Raw genomic sequence first — 23,276 nt, 5'->3', positions numbered from 1 at the left:
TTGGGAACAACCGACCCCTCCTCGGCTCCCAAATCCTTCTGGGAATGGCACTGTAAGGCTGCATTTTTGGACATCTAACACACACTTAAAACTCAGCTTATTTGTCAGAAATAAACTTGGGAGAAGCTGCTTTTCCCCCTGTTCTGGTGGCTGAACTGGAAAATCTGAATTACATTTTATCCTTCTATTCTGTCGCCCTTCCTTTGTGGGAAGTGCCAACGTCCGTGTCCTCAAAAGTGCCATTGATGGCAGACTCTGATTTTTATTTAATGTTCTGATTTCATCTTTTTTTTTTTTTTTAATGGACCAAAAAGACTTATTTCAAAAATCTGAACCGAAATCAAAATTTGGTTTCACCTGGCTTTATTTTTTTTCTTGGTTTTCCATGCTTTTAGACTCTTTGGAGAAGGTTTGCTGATCAGAAAATCACGGAATGGTTCGGGTTGGAAAGGATCTTAAAAGACTACCTAGAACCAGATGATCTTTAAGATCCCATCCAACCCAAACCATTCCATGATTCTAGAACAGGAAAGACCCAAAAATATAGAATATCTGTGCAAAACTAACAGCAGGATTTATTCCAAGATCAACATGCTGCTTGTAAACAAACAACTGGAAAAGCTGTGGCCAGGGTAGGAACCATGGAAACCCCTTTTCACCTGAGAAAAGAGGGACATGAGGGAATTAGGTAATTAAATGGGGCCTAGATACAGTCCTTCTACTCTTAGTATGGAATTAAATGCCTTGAAAAACTCTTTATTTGCTGGAAGAGGCCAAAGAAATGTTGTGAGTGTTGGTGAGGGTGTGAGCTGGAAACTGGTTAAAATAATAATAATAATAATAATAATAATAATAATAATAATAACAGCACGTGTTGCAGTGTTAATTCATTCTTTCCAGGAGGAAAAGCTGGACTCCTGCTTTGCATTTGCTGGCAAAAAAACCCAACCAACAAACAAACAAACATCAAAGAGCAGCACTGGGAGAGGGGAGAAGGAAAAATCTCCCTGTGCTCCACTCCGGGGCTGTGGTTTGAGTGAGGGGGGTCTGGTGCTTTCACTGACTGGAGCTTTGCCTTTTATTTTGAATATTTTTAGTATTATTTGCAGTGTAAGGTCACTGATCGCTTCTTACCACGGTTTCTGTGGGTGAAATGTTGTTTCCCAAAGCTTTTCTAGTGGAAAAATTGGTGGTGCTGCCCACTATTGCCACATCACACTGGCTGTGAAGTGCTATAAAAATAACTCATAAATTGTTCAAGTGCTTGTTTTTCTGTAGTTTCTAGTGAACCACCCTGTGAGTTCTGTGATGGATGAGGTTTTCCAAAAGAGCCACAGGCATTTAGGATCTTAACTCCCTTGGCAATCTAATGGGAAATGGACAACTAATTGCTTCAGATTCTTTTAAAAATCCCAGATCTAATTTTGTAGTATAATAACGTGATTTTAGAGAAGGGTAAACCTCCAAGAAAAATAACATTTAGTGTAACTTTTAATATATGTTTTTTTTAATAGACAGGGAGCTGCTTTTGTGGCCTTGCTGATGGCTGAGCCTCCTGTGTTGAAGCTCCTCTGGAAAAGGCCTGGAGCAGGAGTTTGGGTGGATGGGCTGGTTGTTCCCTTTTTCCAAGGGCTGACCCCTGGGCCTTGTGCAATATCCAGGCTGAAAACACGAGCAGGACTCTTTGTCTGCTTCATTCCAATTGCAAAAAAGGTTGATCATGTCATTAATTTTCTCTCCTGGGCTTAAGCAGCTGGAAGTTTCTGAGCATGGCAGGGAGAATAATCCAAATCAGTGCCACCTCCCAGGTCAGTAAATAAATAAATCAGAGCAGAATATCCAAAATCATTCCCTTTTTAATGACAAAGGACACTGAAATAACGCAGTGGATTTATCTGGGACACAATAAAAGGATGATGTCACTTTATTACAGTGATTTGGTGCTTGCTGGTTAATCAGGGTGTCACATCCCTGGTGCCCTCTTGGAAAAGCTGCTTTTCCCAGCCCCATTTCCTGCCAGGGTGATAAATGCTGGTGCCTCAGAATTGTTCCTCACACAAACCTCTCGTGATGATTTGCTTCAAATCAAAGGTGACTTTCCTTCAGAGCCCCTTCTTGGTCCTGATGTGGAAAAATATTTCCAGATCTTTGCTTTGAGGACATGTGCATTGCAAGGCGACTGCAGCTGGATGACCTTTTCCACAGGACCCTCTTCTTTCCAGTGGCAGCAGTTTTAAAATGTGGATTTTGGAAGTGTTCATCTCTGCCAAGTCCACACTCTGGTTTTTAGAGCGTCCTCGATGTTCTTCGGTGCCTCATCACCCCTTGGGTATTTAGCAAAGAGAGATTTATATTTCTCTCTTATTTTTCAGGTGATCTGCACTTTTGCCTTCCCACTCAGAGGAACACTGAATAAAAACCCCAAGGATTCCAGGGGATGGGATTTTTTATATTTGTGAAAATCATTGGAAAAATACTTTTCAGTGCTCGCTCAGCTTTTGATCCTGCTTTTGGTGTGGGGACAGGCTGAGGCCCTGAAAAACATCCCATTGCAGAGTGAATTTGAGCATCTTTCTGATTCAGCTCTGTGGTGGGAAGTGGTGTTGAAGGGGAGGGAATTCCATCACCGACTCCACGTGGGGCTCCAGGCAGGATTGTCACCCCAGCAACTCGTCCACACTTTGGTTGAAGCAGAACTGTGATTCTCTTAATTATGAGTTTGTGATTTTTCCAGCCTTACCATCTCCGAGGTGTTTGGAAGGATGAGCAAAGGCTCTGCATGGCAGGGAGGGTGGAACTGGATCATCTTTAAGATCCCCTCCAGCCCAAACTCTGATTGATCCTGTGATCAGCTCTGTGACCTCTGAGTGCATCTGAGGAGATGGAGATCAGAACCTGTGATTTGTAGGAATTTCTTCCCTTGGTGCCAACCTGCCTGATTCCCTTAAATTCTCTGAGGCTGCAGGTTGAATTTGATCCCTGTATTCCCAAATCCCACTTTCCTCAGCAGTGATTCCTTCAACATAATGTCCTTTGGTTTAACATTCTTCAGAGGCTGAGCCTGAACGATGTTCTTTGTCACTTGTGCTTCGTATCTGCTCTTCTGCCTCTTCTCCCTGTGTTTCCTGGGAACTACCCAGATGTTCATCTGAATTTCTGCAGTGTCAGGCTCGGTGTGTTCAGTGCTCAAACACCAGCAGTGATTTCCCTGCTCTCACAGGCCACCAAAACACGTTTGGATGTTCCCTGCAAGGCCATTTCAGCAAAAAATCCCAAGCTCAGGCACCCCAGGGAAGGGGATTCTGCACGTGCAGGTGGGACTGAGATTATGAGACTTTATCTCCAAAATGTGTTGCTGCTTTTTGAAGGGTCTTTGTTGTCACCTTGTCATTCCCTGGGTGCCCCTCTGGGAATTCCCAGCCTTGCATTCTCTGGGAGTGCTTTTTTTTTTTTTAAGGCTGAAGGTTTGGTTTGGTTGAACATTCTTCTCTTTTACATTTAGTTTTGCTGGGAGCTCTAAAATGACCAATTTCCTTAAAGAGCAAGTTAAAGTTTCCCATATTCATTGATTTTCTAGCAGCAGCCTCCTGCACAAGTTACAAGAGTTTCTCGTGGTCTGTGTGGGGTTGTTGTGGGATCTTGTTCTTCTGGATCTTGCACAATATTGATCCTGAGAGCTTTTGGCTTCATTTTGAAAGGTGGGGTAAAAGGAATGTGAATCCCTTTAACACCTCCCAGCTGCAGCTCCCTCAAAATTATAACTCAGTGTCTGCTAAAGGGAAAAGTGCTGGAAAACAGGAGCAGGACAGTGAGCAAATACATCCAGGGTAGGGCAGTGCTGTTAAATTTAGGGGGAATTTATTAATTCAGATTTTTTTTTCCTGTCTGTGGAACGGCCATGTGGCTTTTGCAACCTAAACCGAAGACAAAACAGTACCTTTTATTGAGAAAAAAACATTATAATCCCAATTCCCTGAAGCCCTCCCTGATGGAATGGGACTGGAGGAGCATTTTTTTTTCCAGAAATGCTGTAAAACTTTTGCTGTCCTGTGGACAAAAGCTCTTTTTTGAAGAGCTCCTCTACTTCTCTGCTTTCCAGTTCCTTTCTGTAGTGAACAAAGTTCTTCCACACCCTCAGATTCCCTGTCATCCAACATCCCTGCATTCCACCTCCTGGAAGTGTCTTTATCTTGTCACTGTAGTCCTGGCAAAGATCTTGGAAAGGTAAAGCTTCTGGAAGGTGTGGAGAGTATTTAAAGTACCTTTCTGAGCAGAGAATTGAGAATTTTGGAGCTCAGTTTGATGTCTGTCGGGATCTGCTGGAAAAGGCTCCACGTGGGATGGAAGGAGCTGCCTGGTGAAAATGTGGTTTGTTGCTCTTTTTAACCTTCACAGTGCCAGATTTGGGTTGTTGTTTTTTTTTTAAGATGCTGTGTTTATGTGGCACGAGGGAAGGAAAAAACCAGCAATGGCTTGTCCATCCAAGGGCAAAGCTGGATCATTTTGGGGTGAACGTGGACTTTTTTGGGCTGTAATTAATTTATATTTGTGGGTTTTGCCTTATGAAATAATCTGGTTGGGTTAAAATAAGTCCCAGCAGCTGAGGAATATCCTGATGGTGCATTTCTGCACCTGTTTAATTTGGGTTTGCAGGGAAGGCCAGCAGGGGAGTCTTGCCTTCAGTGATGTGCTGGTGTAGCAGAACTGAGCTGCCTCGGGGCACTCCATGAATCTGAAATGATTCCCACCAAGTGTTTGCTGAACCTCAGCTCATTTTTGCAGCCTGGAGAGTGGCTCATTAATTGCTGGGAGACTGGCCATCCCTGTGGACAAAAGGAGTTCTGTCCAAATTAGAGTTTCCCTTAAACAGAGCTGACTTTTTCATTTCCATCATTGAGTGAGAGAGGGAGAGAGAGAGAGGACCTGGGTGGTTGTGTTTGGTTTAAAGGGGCCTTTGGGTTGAAGACACGAATTTTTTAATTCATCTGCCTCATTCCCTGCTCCAGGCTGAGCATTCCCAGCTGTCTCAGTGTTTCCTCACGTGTGAGCTGCTCCCATCCCTTCCCCACCATCACCCTCCAGTGTGTCCGTGTCTCCTGTGCTGGACACTCCTGGCGTGGCCTCTTCACCCCAACTTCTGGTTCCTTCTCCCTCACCTTGGATCATGATCACCTTTCTTACCTTAATCTGTTCATTCTTTTACTCCTTTTCCATTATATTCTATATTTCTATAGGGTAAGCTTGTGCTGTTAATTATCAATATTCATACAAATTGTAAATACAACTGTTCAAGCAACAACCAACTTGATGTTGCTGCTTCCCTGCACAGCATGACAAAAACCTTGTATTTAAATCTTGGAGTTTTTTGGGTCTTAGGCCCTGTAATCTCCTTTCAGCCCCTTGCTCTCATCTGCTCAGGCTGATGGAACAAGTGGCCCTGTTATTTCTGGGTGTCAGGTGGAGGCAGGGGCTGTTCAGGAGCTGTTTTGTTGCTTTGCTCACTTGTTTTCCCCGTTCCCCAAACTCCCATCTTCCTTCTCTGCACTCCCATCTTTCTTCCCTGCCCCAGGCTGAGCATTCCCAGCTGTCTCAGTGTTTCCTCACGTGTGAGGTGCTCACATCCCTTCACTACCATCACTGCCCCTCTCTGGACCCCTCCAGTGTGTCCGTGTCTCCTGTGCTGGACACTCCTGGCGTGGCCTCTTCACCCCAACTTCTGATTCCTTCTCCCTCACCTTGGATCATGATCACCTTTCTTACCTTAATCTGTTCATTCTTTTACTCCTTTTCCATTATATTCTGTATTTCTATAGGGTAAGCTCATGCTCTTCATTATCAATATTCATGCAAGTTGTAAATACAACTGTTCAAGCAACAACCAACTTGATGTTGCTGCTTCCCTGCACAGCATGACAAAAACCTCGTATTTAAATCTTGATTTCTTTTGGGTCTTAGGCCCTGTAATCTCCTTGCTCTCATCTGCTCAGGCTGATGGAACAAGTGGCCCTGTTATTCCTGGGTGTGAGGTGGAGGCAGGGGCTGTTCAGGAGCTGTTTTGTTGCTTTGCTCACTTGTTTTCCCCGTTCCCCAAACTCCCATCTTCCCAGAATTTACTGTTCTGCTCCCTCCTCACTGCTGCATTATTGTCTGCAGCACTTCCTATTGATTTTCTGGGTTGGGGGATGATTTCCTTGGCTGGAGACAGTTGTGAAGAATTGAGAGTAATTTGCTCAGAGAAGGTTTTTGTGCTTCCGAAGATCTCGAAGAATGGTTTAAAATCTTTTCTGTAGCCTGATTTGAAGAGGTTTGATATTCTTGTTTGTGGAGTTGTCATTTTATTAAGGTCACTTGGTGCATTCGTGTCTCTTTGGTTGGCTTCCTTTTCAGCACAGAAGCTGTTTTATTTATGTTTAAAAAGACCCTTATATTATAACTTAAATTTAATATTCCATTTTGGGGTTCTTCTCCAAGCCATTAGCTGAAAGCAGAACGGCACAAAATTCGATTTAATCATTGCTAAATTAGTAAAAACCTTGTGCAGACTTTAGGGAAAAGGAGCATTTTGAGGTGGAGATTTATTCCCAACGTTGCCCTGCGAGTTGTGAGTTGCAGAGAGATAAATTATTAATCCACGGGCCGTAATCTATTGGAATTCGAATTTTTAGGACTGAACTAATAGTTCAGAAATTACCTGTCACTACCTGATGTTCAGGCTGGGAGTTGGGCACGGGTTTTTGGGAATGCTGCTGGATTTTTGTGTGGCTGGATTTGCACGTTCTGGGCCCATCAGCGTTGTCAGGGGGGTTGATCTACAACTTTGGCCCCGCTCCAGAGGAACAATTAGCTGGATGGATGATTGGGACCCTTCCCATGGTGGGGTTTTTTTTGTTTGTTTTTTTAAGCCTAAGTGCTTTCCTGGCTCCCAGCCAGGCTGCCCAGCACCTTGCAGGATAATGGCAATATTTTTGTAATAATCCAAAGCACGGCCTTTTCCAGAAGTGATGGCGACTCATTTCCATGTTATTACTGGGAAATAGCCCGGCCTGGGATTCCCAAAGGCTCAGAGCAGCTCAAGTGGGTGTTTATTGAGTTTCTCCATCGCTGCTGGACTGGGAGGATGAGGAATAAAGTTGTCACTGACGTTCTGGTGTTTGTCAACCTGCACAGGGGGTGATAACAGATCGTTACCTGGTTAACAGTGGGATTAAAAATGTCATTCCCCGAAAAGTGAAGGGGTTGGACACCCTAATGGAGCCAGACACCTGTGGCAGTGCTGTTTTGTTTCCATGTGGGAATGGAGAGCAGCATTTTGGATTGCTCTGAAAATGGGGAATTGGATTTTTTTTCTTCCTAAAGACATGGGCATCTCTTTGCTCCAAGAATTTGAGTGTTCCGTGTTCGCGTTCATCCTCATCGGCAGCCAGGCTGAAGCTCCCACTGAAACAGAGTTCCTGACCTGCTGAACAGATTCCCAGGAAATCCCAGTCCTGCCTAAAACCTAAACAGGCAAAGAATAGGAAGAGAAGCCCCCAAGTTGATGGGCAGCAAGTACTTAAATCACAGAATCCTGGAATCATCAACTCACGGACCTTCAAGATCATCTTGTCCAACCATTGTGGATAAAGTAGGAAAGTTTTGGGGTTTTGGTTGTGTTGGCTTTAAAATCTCCTAAAAATCTCTTAAGAAAGTCTTTAAAATCTCTTAAATCTAGTCTGGTTCTCCAAACTGGTGGCCTGTCCCTCCAAAAGGGGAAGAGATTTTGAGCCCAGAGGTTCCTCCTCTCGGATGATGTTCATGTTTAAGGCACTTCAAAAGTTATCAGCATAAAAAGCTGACTTGGGCTGGGCCAATTTGATTAAAGTGGAACATTTTGCAGAGAATTTGGTGCAGAATGTGGGGAGCAATTAGAGGAGGCCTGAGCCAGCTTCTTGCTGATAAAAAATCCAAGACGACTCAGCGACCCAACAGATTCAGGGCACGGAGTAAAGGAGATTTTGTGCTGATTGTTTTTTTTTTAGAGAGAGAGAAAGTTAAGAGGGAAAAAAAATTCGAATAATGAGCCCTTTCTGCAAATATAACTTAAATATGTGATCTTAAAGGCAGTGGGACAGAGACAAAGAAAACATTTTCTGTGGTTGTGCCTTTACAAATGAAAACGTCTGAAACACGTGATGGCTCTTCAGTGAGAGGTGGAGGAACGGGGGTTGTTATGTGGCTGCATCTTGTTGTCAGGATAATTCAAGAGGGACTGTCTTCTTATCCCTCTGAAAACTGGGTGGTGATAGATGTCAAATATTTGTCTTGGGTGGTAAAGTAAATATTTGCCACCTACCTGTCCCTCATCAGCCAGCGAATCGCTCGCGAGCAGCAACGCGCCGCGAGGAGGAGGAGGAGGAGGAATGAACTGAAAGAAAAATCGAAGATGAAGCCACTGAATGAAAAGCAGACACCAAATAAACCTAAAAGTTAAAGGAAAAAAAAAAAAAAAGGAGGTGGATGGATTCCCTTGCGATGGAGGAAGCCAAAGGATGGAGTGAATTATGCAAAGGTGGCGAGATGACGAATGTCAGTGGAAATCTGTGAAGCTGTTTGCAGACGAGGCAGGGGAGACAGACTTCTTGTAGGAGGTGGAGGAACATGCCTTTATTTAAAGAATTCCTCTGTCTGGTGAGAGAAAAAAAAATTGGGAGTAGAGGCAGCAAACCACTGTGCTGGGGGAGTCGGGTGGAGCGGCAGGTGCTCTGTCTGCGCGTCGAGGAGTGGGACTGGAGCGGGATTTCTCCTTTAATGGAAAGTCAGGGAGTTCAGGGTGGATTTTAGGTTGGATTTTAGGGAAAGGTCTTTCCCCCAGAGGGTGGTTGGGCACTGACAGGCTCCCCAGGGCAGTGGTGCCAGAGCTTAAGGAGTGTTTGGACAACGCTCTGTGGGATTTTGGGGTGTCTGTGCAGGGCCAGGAGTTGGATCCGTGATCCTTGTGAGTCCCTTTTCAGCTCAGGGTATTCCATGAGTAAACATCCAGAGGAGCAGGGTGGGTGTCACAGAACAAAACACACAGAAAAGGAGGGCAAAGCAAAAGCCAAATTGCAAAGTCCTAAACAGGCAAAGGAAGCAAAACTCGTTGGCAAAACTCCTCGAGTGGGATTTCTCCTTTAATGGAAAGTCAGGGAGTTCAGGGTGGATTTTAGGTTGGATTTTAGGGAAAGGTCTTTCCCCCAGAGGGTGGTTGGGCACTGACAGGCTCCCCAGGGCAGTGGTGCCAGAGCTTAAGGAGTGTTTGGACAACGCTCTGTGGGATTTTGGGGTGTTTGTGCAGGGCCAGGAGTTGGATCCGTGATCCTTGTGGGTCCCTTTCAGCTCAGGGTATTCCATGAGTAAACATCCAGAGGAACAGGGTGGGTGTCACAGAACAAAACACACAGAAAAGGAGGGCAAAGCAAAAGCCAAATTGCAAAGTCCTAAACGGGCGAGGGAAGCAAAACTCCTCGTTGGCTGCTGGTTTTCACCTGTCCGGTCTTGGGAAGATCTTCCCTTGGAGCAGGAAGGAAAACATCAACTAGATAAACACTAAAGCATCAAACAGATAAACAGCTCCGGCTGCCAAGGCTGGAGGTGTGTTTATTTGGCACAAATCACTTGAAATTTAAGCAGTCAGGCCCTGGGAAAGCTGATAAAACTGAGATATTTTGGGGAGGAGAGAGTAGGAGGGAAACGAAGGCGACCGTTGGGAGTTCTAAGGATCAAACCTGTTGGATGTATCATTAATTAGACCCCGAAAAGCAAGACAAGACCTTGCAGAAAGGGCTGAGGGGTTTGTTGAGTTGTACAAGATTATGTGTAAAAAAAAAAAAAAGAAAACATTCTGGGAAAGAGAAGTGATTTCTGTGAAACCAGACTGGAGTTCTGAGAGTGCAGACAGGGAAGGTGCCCAGAAACTCTTCCCTTCTGGGAATAAAAACATCCAGGCAGAGCTGGAGGCTTCAGAAGGAACTTGGGAATTAATTTAAGCTCCAAGGCAGTGTCAGGAGACTTTTATTTTTTTTTTATTTTTTTTTTTTTAGGAAGGAGAAGTATGAAGTTACTGAGCTGCCAGTAAAGATCTCTTAAAGCCTCCGGCTGAGGGACAGGGAATAAGCAGAAATGTCTTATTTACATGGACAAAAGAGCCCACAAATTATTTATGTAGCAGAAAAATTGGCTCTTGGGGAGGTTTTATTTATTTATTTCATCACTCAGCGCGCTTGAAATGGATAAAGAACTTGGCTACAAGGTTATCTTGTTGTTTTTTTGTTTTTTTTTTTTTAATTGATCAAAAGACTGACCAGGAGATGTAAAGTGAGAATCACTGAAGAATTATTATCATCATGGAAGGAAGAAAGGTTAACTGTGTTTTTTGGGATCATCCTCCTGGTGGTGGTGACCAGGCTGCAAAAAAAAAGGGCTGTGCAGGGTGTGACAGCAAGTTTTGATGCCTCCCACGAAATCTTCTGAGTTATTTGGGGACTGATGGACCTGTGAGGTGTTTAAAGAAGCGCATTTTGAGGGGGGGGAAATAAAACTATTTGTTGGGACTTCCTTGGTTCTCAGTGAAACAAAAGGCAGGAAATCAGGTGTCCTTCCCAGAAGGCTCTGAACGTGTCCAAACTGGGAGGTGGTGGTGGTGGGGGGGTTGTAAAGGATGGATGGCAAATTAAATTTTATATTGTTTTTTATAGAAATATATGGTTTAAGTCTCATTAGGTGCCTGGCAGGAGTTGTGTGGGCTCACCTTGGAGGATTTTGCAGGACAAGAGGGACTTGGGAGAGGGTCACAGTTACACTGTGTGAGGAGAGGCTGGAAAAGTTGGCTTTGTTTCCCTTTGGAAAAGAACAGATAAGGAGGGATGTTAAAATAATGGGTGGGTGGGGAAGGGCAGGAGGCAGTTCCTGATTCTTCCTACTCCAAGAACATAAAATCATGGAATGGTTTGGGTTGGAAGGGACCTTAAAAACCATCTCATTCCAGCCCCTACCATGGGACACCTTCCACTATCCCAGGTTGCTCCAAGCCTCATCCAACCTGACCTTGGACACTCCAGGGATGAAAAAAAGAGTCTTCATTGAAAGTACAGGGCAGTTAAAGGGTAAAAAGTGGTAGGTTTTTCATGCTGAGTTCATGTGGAATCCATACTCCCTCTGCCAAGGTCCATGTTCGTGGAACCTTTGGATCGTGAAGGTTGGAAAAGACCTTTAAGATCATCAATCCAGCGACCAACCGTGTCCCCAAGCACCACATCCACACGTTTTTTGGGCTTCCAGGGATGGTGACTCCACCACTGCTTCATGATTTATTGTCTTTTTGTGGGATTATAATTTATAACTAGAAATGGCCTGAAAAATGGAGGCACTTGGGGGGAATCTTTGCTCATAAAATGTGTCACAACCACCCTGTGTTTCACACGAGTTTGTTATGGGCAGATTGACACATGAAATGAATGATTATTATATCATTATTTATATATATATATATATAAAATAATATTATATATATCTCATTATTACTTTAGGGATCCTGTTAAATTTAAATAAGGAGATTAGAGAACTTGTGGTGTTTAATTTTATTTTTATCTGTCTTTTTTTGTATTTTCCCCCCCCTTAACCTGCCCTTGGTCATCACCATTGCCCTTCCTCTTGCTCCATGATAACCACAGCATGAGCAACACCTTCCTCCAAGGAAAATAAGGTCTTTCAGAAATCTCTGGTGATTCTGGAAAAGCATAAAAAGGCAAATCTAGACACAGCCTTTTAAGAAAAGGAGTCAGGGAAGCAGAGGGAGAACCTTCCAAAGCCGTGGGGATCGGGCTCTGCTTCCAGGGAACAAGGGACAGGAGGAGAGGGAACGGCCTCAAGTTGCACCAGGGGAGGTTTAGGTTGGATATTGGGGAGAATTCCTTCCTGGAAAGGGTTGTAAAGCCCTGGCACAGCTGCCCAGGGCAGGGGTGGAGTCCTCCCCATCCCTGGAAGTGTCCAGAAAACATGTGGGTGTGGCACCTGAGGAGGTGATTTAATTGTGAACCTGGTGGTGCTGGTTGATAGTTGGACTCGGTGATCTCGGAGGCCTTTTCCAACCTGAACAATTCCGTGATTCTGGGATCAGAAACTGAGGAATAAAAATGACTTGAGCTCCAGAGGAACAACCCATTTATGGATAAGATGGCTGAGAGGTGGAAGGAGGCCTTTGCTTTCAAATACATCAAGAGAGTGGAACAGAGGAGTGGAATTGTGTTTCCCAGGATACAATCCCATAGGAAATACTGAGTTGAAACCAGCAAGAGAGACTCCAACATTTGTCCTTCTACCCCAGTGTCCAGTGAGTGTAACCAGGGAGTGATTTAGGGCTGTTCTGTTGTGGTTTTGCATCCCTAAAAACTTCCAAACCTGTGTCAGACGTGACGGTGACGTGGAGACAGACCAGGTGATCTCTCAGTCTCCCGGTTTTCTGTGCTTCCTGGAAAATCACTGGGATTGTTGTGCTGCCAGAGAGCCAGTCCACCTGTTTGTGGGTTATCAGAGCTTTGAGACTTTGCCTGTTTTAGTTCCAAGCACTGCCTTGGAGGTTGGGATTCGGGAGAACAAGACGCGGCAATTAAATGTGGAATTACCGAAGGAGGGAGGGCACCCGTTGCATTTCAACTTCTCACTTGTGATTTAAGTGCCAGAATTAAAATCATCAGCTCCCTGTGTGGTCTCCTTATTTGTAAGAATTCGAGTGACATTAAAATTGGATTAAAATGAGCTTTTGCTTGAAGGACCAATATTAAAATCAAGGGAATCTGAAGGAGGAGGTGTGGGGGGGGTGGTTTCCCTGTGAACTCTCCCTTGGCAGTGGGAACTGGGTGTGTTTTTATGGATGTGCCCCATCCTCCTCCTCTTAAAAGCTTCACCCTCGTTGCAGCCACGCACCAGCATCTTCCTTGCCTTGATTTATCAATTATTTACACTTGGACTGTGATGCATTTCAACTTTTGGAAATAAAGGTATATATTAGTGCTCCATTTGTGACTGATAGGATCTTGGGAGAGGCAGCAGACTAATGGAAGGGAATAAGGAAGCACTTGGGAGCTGCTGGCTCAGACTTGACAGTGATTTGTGTGTCTGTAGGTTTTCAAGTGCACGGTGTGTTTAAAATGTGCCTGTTGCCTTTCCTTTGTTTGACTGGAACCCGTGGACGTGGATTTTTTTGTTTGCCGTGTCACAGATCCATCTGTGTCCTCAGGATATTTATAAATACTCCCCGGATCTCTTGGATTCCTGGGGCCAGTAGCTTTGTCCCACCCTGTGTGGTCTCTCCAAAGCTTCCCCATTTTATCCCTTGGAAATAAAAGGATGAATCTCCCTACTGTGTTGTCCAGCTGAATGATGGAACTTCTTCCATCCTTCTCTTCTCCCTCAACTTCTCTGGACTGTTGTCATGGTTTTTTTTTTTAACTGGGATATTTTTTTTTAATGTATTTGAAAATAATTCTGTTAACTGGAACAGCTTTTTTTAGAGCTTGGTGTCACACACCAATAAAGAGGGAACTCTCAACGTTATTAGGTGGCAGAAGACAGTAAATTCACAGACTCCCCTGTGGGTCACAGATGTCTTAAAAACCCTCACAAGTAATTATCTGAAATGGAGACGAGTTAATGTAGGTTTGTCTCTTTGTTTCTTCTAATTGTTCGTGGTTTGAAGGCATGTGGTAATTAGCTTTTTTTAAAAAGTTATATTTATATATGTTAAATGTACCACGACATAACTGGACATGTAAACTTATATCCTGACGGTCCTCTTGGGGTTTTTTTGTGTTACAAAGGATGCAAGAAAGGGTTTTTTTTTTAATAAGTGAGGGGTGGTGTCTGTGCAGCATCCTGAGTAAATAAATATCCTTTTAATTTCAGAAGTTTAGGAGTAGGAGGGAATTGGTGCAGGGAAGGGGGGGGGGGGGGGTGGTTGAATCTCAAAGGGCAGAATTTACCGAGGTAGTGGCAGCTTTTCTCCTGAGAAAGCAGCACTTCAGCAGGAGGAAAACTGGCTGGAATTGCTGCTCAGCCATCTGCTTTATCCTGGCTCCCCCCTGTGGCATTCCCCTGCCACACATCCCAAAGAATTCCGTGTGAACCGGGACCTGGGTTTGGATGTCGGGATTCAGTCTTGGCTGTGGTGAGGGTGTTAAACACATGCACTGTGTCTTTTTGCTCCTGTCACTTGTGTTTGGACTGATCCGTCCCCGTCTTTGTTGCTCGATGCCAGGAAAATGAATATTCAGGGAGATTGGAACCTGGATTCAAAGATCCAACCCTCTGGCTCAGATTTTTTGCTGCCATGATTTATTTTACCCCTGTTCCTTCAGTTTTCAAACCAAACCAAGCCCCACCTCTACTGTGCAAGCAAAGAATATTACCCTTTATTATCCTTAAAAACTGACCGTGTGGCAGCAGCCTCGGGATGTTCATGGGAGGTGGGATTTGAGGACCAGGCTCTGGGATTCCTGTTGGGAAAAACAGGGATGGATTTACATCTCAAAGAATGACAGAAGCTCAAAAAAAAAGGCAAAAGGCTGGGTGGAGACGTCCCAGCTTTTTTCAGGAGATGCTCCTTTGTGAGCAGCGGCACCAGGATGTTTTTTAGACCCTATAAAAATACAAATTGTTTTTTTTTTTAATGTCAGGCTTTTAGCTTTAAAATGGATCCCTGTTGCTATTGCATTTACACTTCCTTTTGGCAATCCAAAGGACTGTTTTTGCTGCGGGAAACAATGACATGCATGGTTGGGCTGGATATTGGAAGGCACGGGAGCGACTCCGGGAGCCCCTTACGGTGCTCTCAGTAAACAAAAGTGGTGCTGGAGGTCTTGCTGGAGAAATTGGAGCTAAAATAATTGGAGCACTTGCCAAACGGAATGGGCTCCAACAGGGCACAGGGAGTTCTCAGGGCTGGGAATTACTTTGGAGATTAAGCTGAGGGTTCGGCGCTTCCCAGCCGGAGGCCTCAGGTGGGTCGTCCTGAGAATCCTTGGAAGAGCTGAAGGGCACTGGCAGGACTGTGGGAGCAGCAGAACTGGTGCTGCTCACTGGTGTGAATGGGGGGTCACCCAGTTGGGTGTCGGGGGACAGCCCATAGTGTCCCCCCGGGCTGTGGCACGGGATGGTTTGAGGGTCGATGCTTCCTTAAAACTGGCTTTTGTTGGGCCAAGAGCTTAACAAGGAAGGCTCTGTCTTGTATAGTCAGAGAAACCCAGAATGGTTTGGGTTGGAAGGGACCTTAAAGATCATCCAGTGCCACCCCCTGCCATGAGCAGGGACACCTTCCACTAGCTCAGGTTGCTCCAAGCCCCTTCCCAACCTGGCCTTGGACACTTTCAGGGATCCAGGGGCAGCCACAGCTTCTCTGGGCAACCTGGGCCAGGGCCTCCCCATCCTCCCAACCAGCAATTCCTTCCCAATATCCCACCCAAATCTACCCTTTTCCAGTGTGAAGCCACTCCCTGTGTCCTGTCCCTCCATCCCTTGTCCCCAGTCCCTCTCCAGCTCTCCTGGAGCCCCTTTAGGCCCTGCAAGGGGCTTTCAGCTCTCCCTGGAGCCTTCTCTTCTCCAGGGGAACCCCCCCAGCTCTCCCAGCCTGCTTTTTCCTTCTCTGTTCCAGGTTTCATCCTGATAATCGAGTGGCTTTTTTTACCTGCTGTTAATAAGGAGGAAAGATAATCCCTGTTTTGGAATTTAAAGCCTCTTGCTTCTCCCTACCCATTCCTGGTCCCTGTGTAGGATTTAATTTCACTGTTCCCGCTCCATCCCTTTAAAGCCAGGAGTAAGGAATGTCCTGAAGGTCACATCCCTCCTTGAAACTAATGATGGTGTTTTTCCTAATCCCATTACAAGGTCCTGGGAATCATTAGGTGCAAGTGGTGCTGTTTGGCTTCATTTGAGAAGCTGATGGAAGGGGGAGGAAAAGGCTCCCTGATGCAGAAAGGCATTCAAGGATCTGTTGGAATGGAACATGTTCCTGAACATTATAATCTGCTTTATGGTGGCATTTTGGTGGCCCTTTGCTGCACCTTTATAGAGCAACAACAGAGGCAGAAGGGAGCAATCCTGATGGATGCTTTATTAAGCTGGAATGGCTCACGCTGTAAACAACTGGAAATTTAAGCTGGTTTTTTTCCCCCAAGCCTGAAAACGGGAATCTTGTCTATGCTGTGAGCTCCCCCCTCTGGCACCACAGCATTTGGAATAACAGAGCCCCTGAAGCTCTGCAGATACAGGGATTTCTGGGACAAGCTCAGGGGATATGAAGCCTCCAAAACCAGTGCTGCCAGCACTGCCACTCACCTCCAAGCTCTTGGGAACGGGATGAATAGAAAGCAGTGGGTTACTGTAAGTTTGACAAAGAGTGTCTCTGGTTCTGATGTCCTTTCAAAGGTGTCCCCGGCCTTAAAGCTGGGCTTGAAATGGTGGCTGCTGGCTCAGTGTCAAAGGGGAACTTTCATCAACCTCTTGGTGTCACTGGGCTCGTTCAGAAACCTCCATTTCCACCCTGGAATTTCGCTGTTCCTTTGTGGAAACTCTTCATGAACTCATTTTCTGGGCCATCCCTCTCTCCGGGTCGCAGCCGTAGGATCGGGGGCGGTCGGATCTTCAAGGGTTTGGTCACTCAGGAGATGCCAACGTGCCTTTAAAGACTCAGAAAACCAACTTCTGGTCAGTCTGGTGCTTGTTAACCAGGGCTGGGTGCTGCCAGGGCCTTAAATCTTAAAAAAAAAAAGTGAGATCTGAAAGTCAGTTCTGACGTGCGGGAGATGAAATTGGGAAAACGTGGGATTTTCTAAATGCGGCGTCACAGCCTTTCCTGTAACATCTGTTTAAAAGCCTTTTATGTGTAATGAAGCAACAACACTGAGTGTAACTGTAGCAAATTTCCTTTTTTTTACTCCACTTTTCCTCCTCCACGAGCCCGACACCGGTTGGTAAATCCCTTCTGTGGGTGATGTGTCCTGTTGCAGCAGCAGATTTCCAAGAGGTGGGTGGGAGTTTCCTGGGGATGGAAGTTTCCCTGCTCCCCCTCCTTTTGTCAAGTCACCACAAAGATGTGTTTTAATTGATCTGGAAGAAGATGAGGCAAAAAACTGGTGGCTCTTACTTGCTTTGATTAACTTTCCCTCTCCTTAGACCGGTTCTTCCTCACTATTTGTCCATCTCTGCAGCTCCCACTGCTCTGGGTTGTATTTATTACACTCACCTCCAACTAGACATGTCTTTTCCAGGGTGATTTTCCCCTCCCAGTTGCTATAAAATTTATTGGAAAAAATCCGTTATCTCAGAATCGGGTGTAGTTTGTCATTAAAAAACAGCTCAGGCTCAAAATCCAGCTTTAAATATTAATTCTGGAAAAATGGATGCGATTTTTTTTTTTTAGCTATTTTATTTAGACAAATATTCAGACTGCTAGTTGTGGGGGGGGTTAATTATTTAATTAACATGCATGATGGGATATAAAGGTGTTTGCTAATTCATTTGTAACACAGTTAAATTATCATGTGTGTGACACAGATGGGTCAGTCTCCCTGGCAGCTGATCCCAGAGTCTTTATGATCCATGGCAAAGTCCTGAAATCCCTTCTCCAGCCTCTGAGCTAATCCCAGGTGCAGCTGCTGGTCCCTCAGATTAGGATTTGAAGCCTGAGTTGCACAAAATACTTATTTAATGGTGTTTTGGCACAAAACATCCTGTCATGGATCCCCCAGAGGGGGGGACAGCCCTCTCAGGATGTGCAGGATGCACACAGGGATAACTAAATCCATCTATCCCTGCAAATGAGCTGAGATCAGAGAGTGGAGTCCTGGGTAATTAGAAGAGATCTTAACTCAGGTTTAAAGAATCACAGAATCAATTCCTCTGAGATCATCAAGTCCAACCTTGGAATCGTCGAGTCCAACCTTGTAAGTCATCAATTCCAACCTCTGAATCATCAAATCCAACCTTTGAGTGTGGCTTGGACTTGTGTCTGAGCGACACAATGAGTTTATCTGTGGGTTCTAGTGGCTCTGTAGGTTATGAATGTGCAAATCAGGTGAATTCCCAGCACGAGAGAGGGACCCAGGGCTCGAACCGGTGGGTTTGGAACCCCCCAGCTGGCTCAGGGCGCGGGTTCGGGAGCAGAAGGCGGCGCTCCGGATGCTCCCAGCAGGATTTGGCAGCCAAGCACGGTGCAGACAGGCTGGATTTCCTCCTGCTGGAGAAGTTTGTGTACTTTTGAGCGGTGCTAATTGATGGGCTGCGCCCCGGAGGGGAATAAATCTCTGCGTGTCAGATTTATGAGGCCCCTCGTGGATAAACGGAGCGAGCGAGGGGAGCCGACAGGCTGAAGGATGTTACATCCCATTCCCTCCCCCCTTGGAATCCTGCAGTTTTACAGCCATCAAACTCTCCTCCTCGCTGGTGGGGACGAGCAGCTCGGAGAACTGGACCCAAGGAGCCGAGGGCTGGGAGATGTGCGGGTGTCTCCCAAGGGAACGAACAAATGCCGGGGATTTTTCCTCCCCCGTGAGCCGCGGGGACGTCGCACGTTTCCGTCAAGTGCCTGATTAAGTTTGACATTTGAAAATAGAACTTCACACTGAAATAAGTGCTGCACTTGTGAGTATTTAATTAAGATGTTTAGTTCCTGTCAGGGGTGGGAGTTTTTCTCCTCTCCTGGTAAGGGCGATACGTCCTCGACTGCTGAAATTTCAGGCACCTGTACTTAACCTTTTCCTCGTCATTCCATTTACATGGGAATCTGATTAACAACTTTTAAAGTTCAGAAGCTGCACTAAATGCAATTAAAGCCCTTGTGGAGTCTGTTATTAAGAGCTGGCATTTAATGAAGGCTGAGGGCACAGCACTGGCACCATCTACACCGGGGCAGGATGTCTTCAGCAATTAGTTGGAGGCATGGAATACATGGAATATTCTGTATTACCCAGCAGTGAACATGGGTGATATTTAAGCAGCAATCTGCCCTTTTTGCTTTAGTTTTTGCTCCTTTCTTTGCTGCATTTTCTGGGCCCCTTTGAGCTGCAGAAGCTCAGCCCAGGTGGGTTCAGCACAGCCCTCTTTCTCCTGGGCATTAAATCCTTCCCTGGCAGGATGCTCTGGAAGGTGAGGGAGTGGCAGGCAATAAACCTGAGGGAATAGATCCTGCTTCTTTGGGATTTCAAAATGTTTAGCTTCACCTCAGTTGTAAATAGAAATTTCTGTGTTCTTCCCCACCTGCCAGTTGTGCAGAGCCACTGAAGCTCAGCTAAATTATCCTTGCAGAGCAGGAATGTCCAGTCCTGCTGCAAGTGGGATTTAATCTTTCAGGAAAATCCTTTCTTTTGTGCCACCTGTGAAGCAGGTGGGAATTACACCTTTCTGGTGAAGTTCATTGTGTTTTGGTCCATTTTGGAGCAGTTGGCTTGTTCTCCACCCTCTGGATTGTCCTGGACCGTGTTGGGTGGTATTTTCCCACCTTCCCAGTCACATCAGAAGGAGCATGTGCTGAAGATCCACAGAGAATAAAGTCACAGGATGGTTTGGGTTGGAAGGGAACTTAAAGCCCATCTGATTCCACCCCCTGCCATGGGCAGGGACACCTTCCACTCTCCCAGGTTGCTCCAACCTGGCCTTGGACACTTCCAGGGATCCAGAGGCAGCCACAGTTTCTCTGGGCAACCTGTGCCAGGGCCTCCCCACCCTCCCAGCCAGGAATTCCTTCCCAATATCCCATCTAAATCTCCCCTCCTTGTGTGTGTATATATATATATGTCTATCCACAATATGTAAATACACACATATATAGACCCCCACATGTATTCTTACACACACAGAGATGTTTTTATCTGCTCCTCAAACACTCACAGCACTTACAAGTTACTGCCCTGAAGCTGATTGGATTTACTTGCCAAAAACTCTACACCAGGATTTATTTTTCTTCCTTTATTTTGTGTTTGGTGTTGGTGTTAAAGAACCTGATCCCAAAATGAGGAAGTGGCCTTGTAACTGGGATCACTTCTGCCAGTGCACTCTTGTGTTTGCAGAGCAGCTGAAGGTGCCTGGAGAAAAATAAACCCTCTCCATTTGTTTTATGAGCCAGTCAGTCAAGATGACTCCTGGGGGCTTAAATAAATTTGTCATCAGTGTTTGTTCCTCTTTTGTTGTAATAATTGTTTTGGGGTTTGTAGCAGGACCAGGGTTTCACTTTAAATCTGTTCAGTCCCAGAATCATGGAATGGTTTGGGTTGGAAGGGACCTTAAGGATCATCCAGTGCCACCCCTGCCATGAGCTGGGACACCTTCCACTAGCCCAGGTTGCTCCAACCTGGCCTTGGACACTTCCAGGGATCCAGGGGCAGCCACAGCTTCTCTGGGAAATCCATTCCAGTCCCTCCCCACCCTCCCAGCCAGCAATTCCTTCCCAATATCCCACCTATCCCTGCCCTCTGGCACTAGGAAGCCATTCCCTGTGTCCTGTCCCTCCAGGCCTTGTCCCCAGTCCCTCTCCAGCTCTCCTGGAACCCCTTTAGGCCCTGCAAGGGGCTCTCAGCTCTCCCTGGAGCCTTCTCTTCTCCAGGGGAACATTCCCAGCTCTCCTATCATGGCTCCAGAGCAGAGGGAATCCAGCCCCTGGAGCAGCTCCGTGGCCTCCTCTGGATTTGCTCCAGCAGCTCCACATCTTTCTCGTCCTGTAAACTCCAGACCTGGACACAACAATATTCCAGGTGGGATCTCATGAGGGCAAAATGATGTAACAGTGATGTGTCATCAGAGGGAATTAGGGAACACTCGAATGGAATGGAATGGTGACTGATTTCTCCATTGGAATGGTGACTGATCCAGGGTCCCTTTCCTGCTGGATTTAGGAACTGCTGTGGCAGCCCCTGTGAAGAGGGAGAGGGTGAACCAGAGCTTGTGGTGCAGAGTGAGGTTATAAAGCCCCCACATGTGTCATCAGAAGCCTGTGGAATGAAAAGCTGCTGGTTTTAAACTGCCCAAAGCCACCCGAGCAGGGTAGGGCTCGTTGCCAACCACGACAGCTCTGGCAAAGTGGTGGTTTTAAAGCAGTTTTGAGGTTTGTTCCCTCCTTCCCTCTCTCCCTGGAGGGAGGTGCACATTCCCAGGGCTGCAGGAAGAGCTGTGCTCGGTCCCAATTAGCACTGATAACGAGGGGAGCACTGATGGCATTATCTGTCAAGAGTTCTGGGGAGGGGGGGGGATTCTTTACCTCTTCCCAAAAATGAAAAACAAAAGGAATTCTTCTTGTGCAAGAATGGAATTGGGCAGTGCCTGGAGAGAATGAATTCTGGGAGGGTTTTTATTGCTGTGTTAAACGAATTTGAGTAGCCACAAGATTAGATATAATGCAGCAGGTTGTGCTGCATTAAATGATGTTCAGGGCCCCTAAAAATTGGGGTTTGCTCTTTCAGGCTCCCCTTTGGTGTGTTTGAGCCCACGTTCTCCACGTGCTAAAACTGATACAGGAAAACTCTGTTCTTGGAATTCAATTAATGGTTCCTCTTTTTTTTTTTTTTAACTGAAATTCCACAATCACTGCAGCGTTTTAATTATCAAGACTTTTAATCCAGCTAATTACTGGGTAATTAGCTACAGAGTGTTGTCTCACAGTGCCACAGCTTTCCCTGCCTGGTTCTGGCACTTTGCAAGGGGTGAATCCCATCTCCAGAGCCTGGAATCACGGTGTGGTTTATGTTGGGAGGGACCCGAAACATCCTGTAATTCCAACCCCCCCCTTCCAGCTACCTCTTCCCTGTGTTTACACAGTGTCACAGCAGTGCATCCCACTTGAATTCCCAGCTTTTTTTCCTTCTGGGATTCATTTGCAGTTGCTCTCCTTGCCCCTGGAATCATCTGTAGCTGGGTGTCCATCCCTCAGGAGCGTCGCGTGTTCCCTCAGCGTTTGCTGTCCCCTCTGAACCAGAGGGTGTGGGATGATTTGAACCTGCTGGTCTGGGTTTTTTTAACCAGCTTTCCTCATTGAAATCCCCTTGGGAAATCCCTCTCCTGCTTTTTGTGATCTCAGCTGCTGGTTCCTCCTGCCTGCTCTGACTTTAATACGTGACTCCAAAGCCTTCCCAGGGGCCGGCACAGCTCGGGAGGAGCCCACAGTGCCTCCCACACCTGAAATCCCAGCTGTTCTCCCTCTGCCCGGTGTAGCAAAGCAGGAAGCTGAAGATAAACCTTGCTTTCAGTTGCTGCAAAATGCCAGAGACATTCCCAGATGCTCTGGGTTATTGCCAGGGGGTTTTACCTCTTGCATTTTCCTCACCCCACAAGCAAAGCAGCCTCCAGTTGGACTTTTGTGCCAAGGACAGGCCTGGGGGAGAATTTTCCACTGGCACAAACCTGTTCCCCGACCACAAACCTCACCAGCAGCTGGTTTTGGTTCTCATCTCAACTGGAAGTGGGCACTGGAGGTGCTGGGAAGGTGGGGCTTGGAACCCTGGAGGAGGAGGAGCCTTGGAGCTGGCACTGGGTGGCTTTAAGCTGAAGGAGAGGGGATTTAGGTGGGATATCGGGAAGGAATTCCTGGCTGAGAGGGTGGGGAGGGGCTGGAATGGGTTTCCCAGAGAAGCTGTGGCTGCCCCTGGATTCCTGGAAGTGTCCAAGGCCAGGTTGGAGCAACCTGAGCTAGTGGAAGGTGTCCCTGCCCGTGGCAGGGGGTGGCACTGGATGATCCTTAAGGCCCCTTCCAAGCCAAACCATTCTGGGATTTTATGGATGATGGAATAGCTTTATTGAGATTTCCTGATGATAAGAAGTTCTTGTGCCTTCTTGCTCGACCCCTAGAAAGCCCTGGGACTTTCTGGAATTAATTCCCATGCTTCAGAAAGGCTCCAGTCCTGACTGGGAGGGGGAAAGAGGAATCAGTGACAGACAACAAACTGTCCCCTTTGATATCCACAGTCAATGAACTCTGGGTGCCCAATCCTTCCTCACAGCCTGTCCAGCTTCACCATCCCAGCCTTTGGAATGGTGTGAAGGGTTCATTAGTGCAGCTGTTTGATCAGCCCTGTGTCATGCCCAGGGTGATCCAGCCACCCCTGAGCCTGCTCGTGGCTCCGCTAACGAGGCCGAGCTCGTGGAGCTCTTGGAGTGTTGCTCTAAGTCCTGTTTTCCAGCCTTTGAACACCTTCCAGGCTGCTTTTATGCACCTTCCACCCCCTTTTCCCTGATCCCTTGGTTTGTGAATGCCAGGGTTTGATTTGCATTCCAGATGTGAGACC

General features: G+C 46.3%; 1 protein-coding gene across 1 annotated transcript in view; it reads left to right on the top strand.

Moving 5' to 3' along the window:
* Positions 1-23,276, top strand: part of LOC113987184 (exocyst complex component 4-like) — a gene marked incomplete at its 5' end in the record, with an annotated part of 145,375 nt that overhangs the window by 46,856 nt on the left and 75,243 nt on the right. The gene's annotated exons all lie outside the window — the stretch shown is intronic.

The sequence above is a fragment of the Pipra filicauda genome, unplaced genomic scaffold (genome assembly GCF_003945595.2).
Source record: "Pipra filicauda isolate LSUMZ 115617 unplaced genomic scaffold, ASM394559v2 scaffold678_size160543_pilon, whole genome shotgun sequence".
NCBI classification, from domain to species: domain Eukaryota; kingdom Metazoa; phylum Chordata; class Aves; order Passeriformes; family Pipridae; genus Pipra; species Pipra filicauda.
The sequence above is the reverse complement of the archived record's forward strand: the minus strand, read 5'-3'. Positions and strand labels throughout refer to the sequence as shown.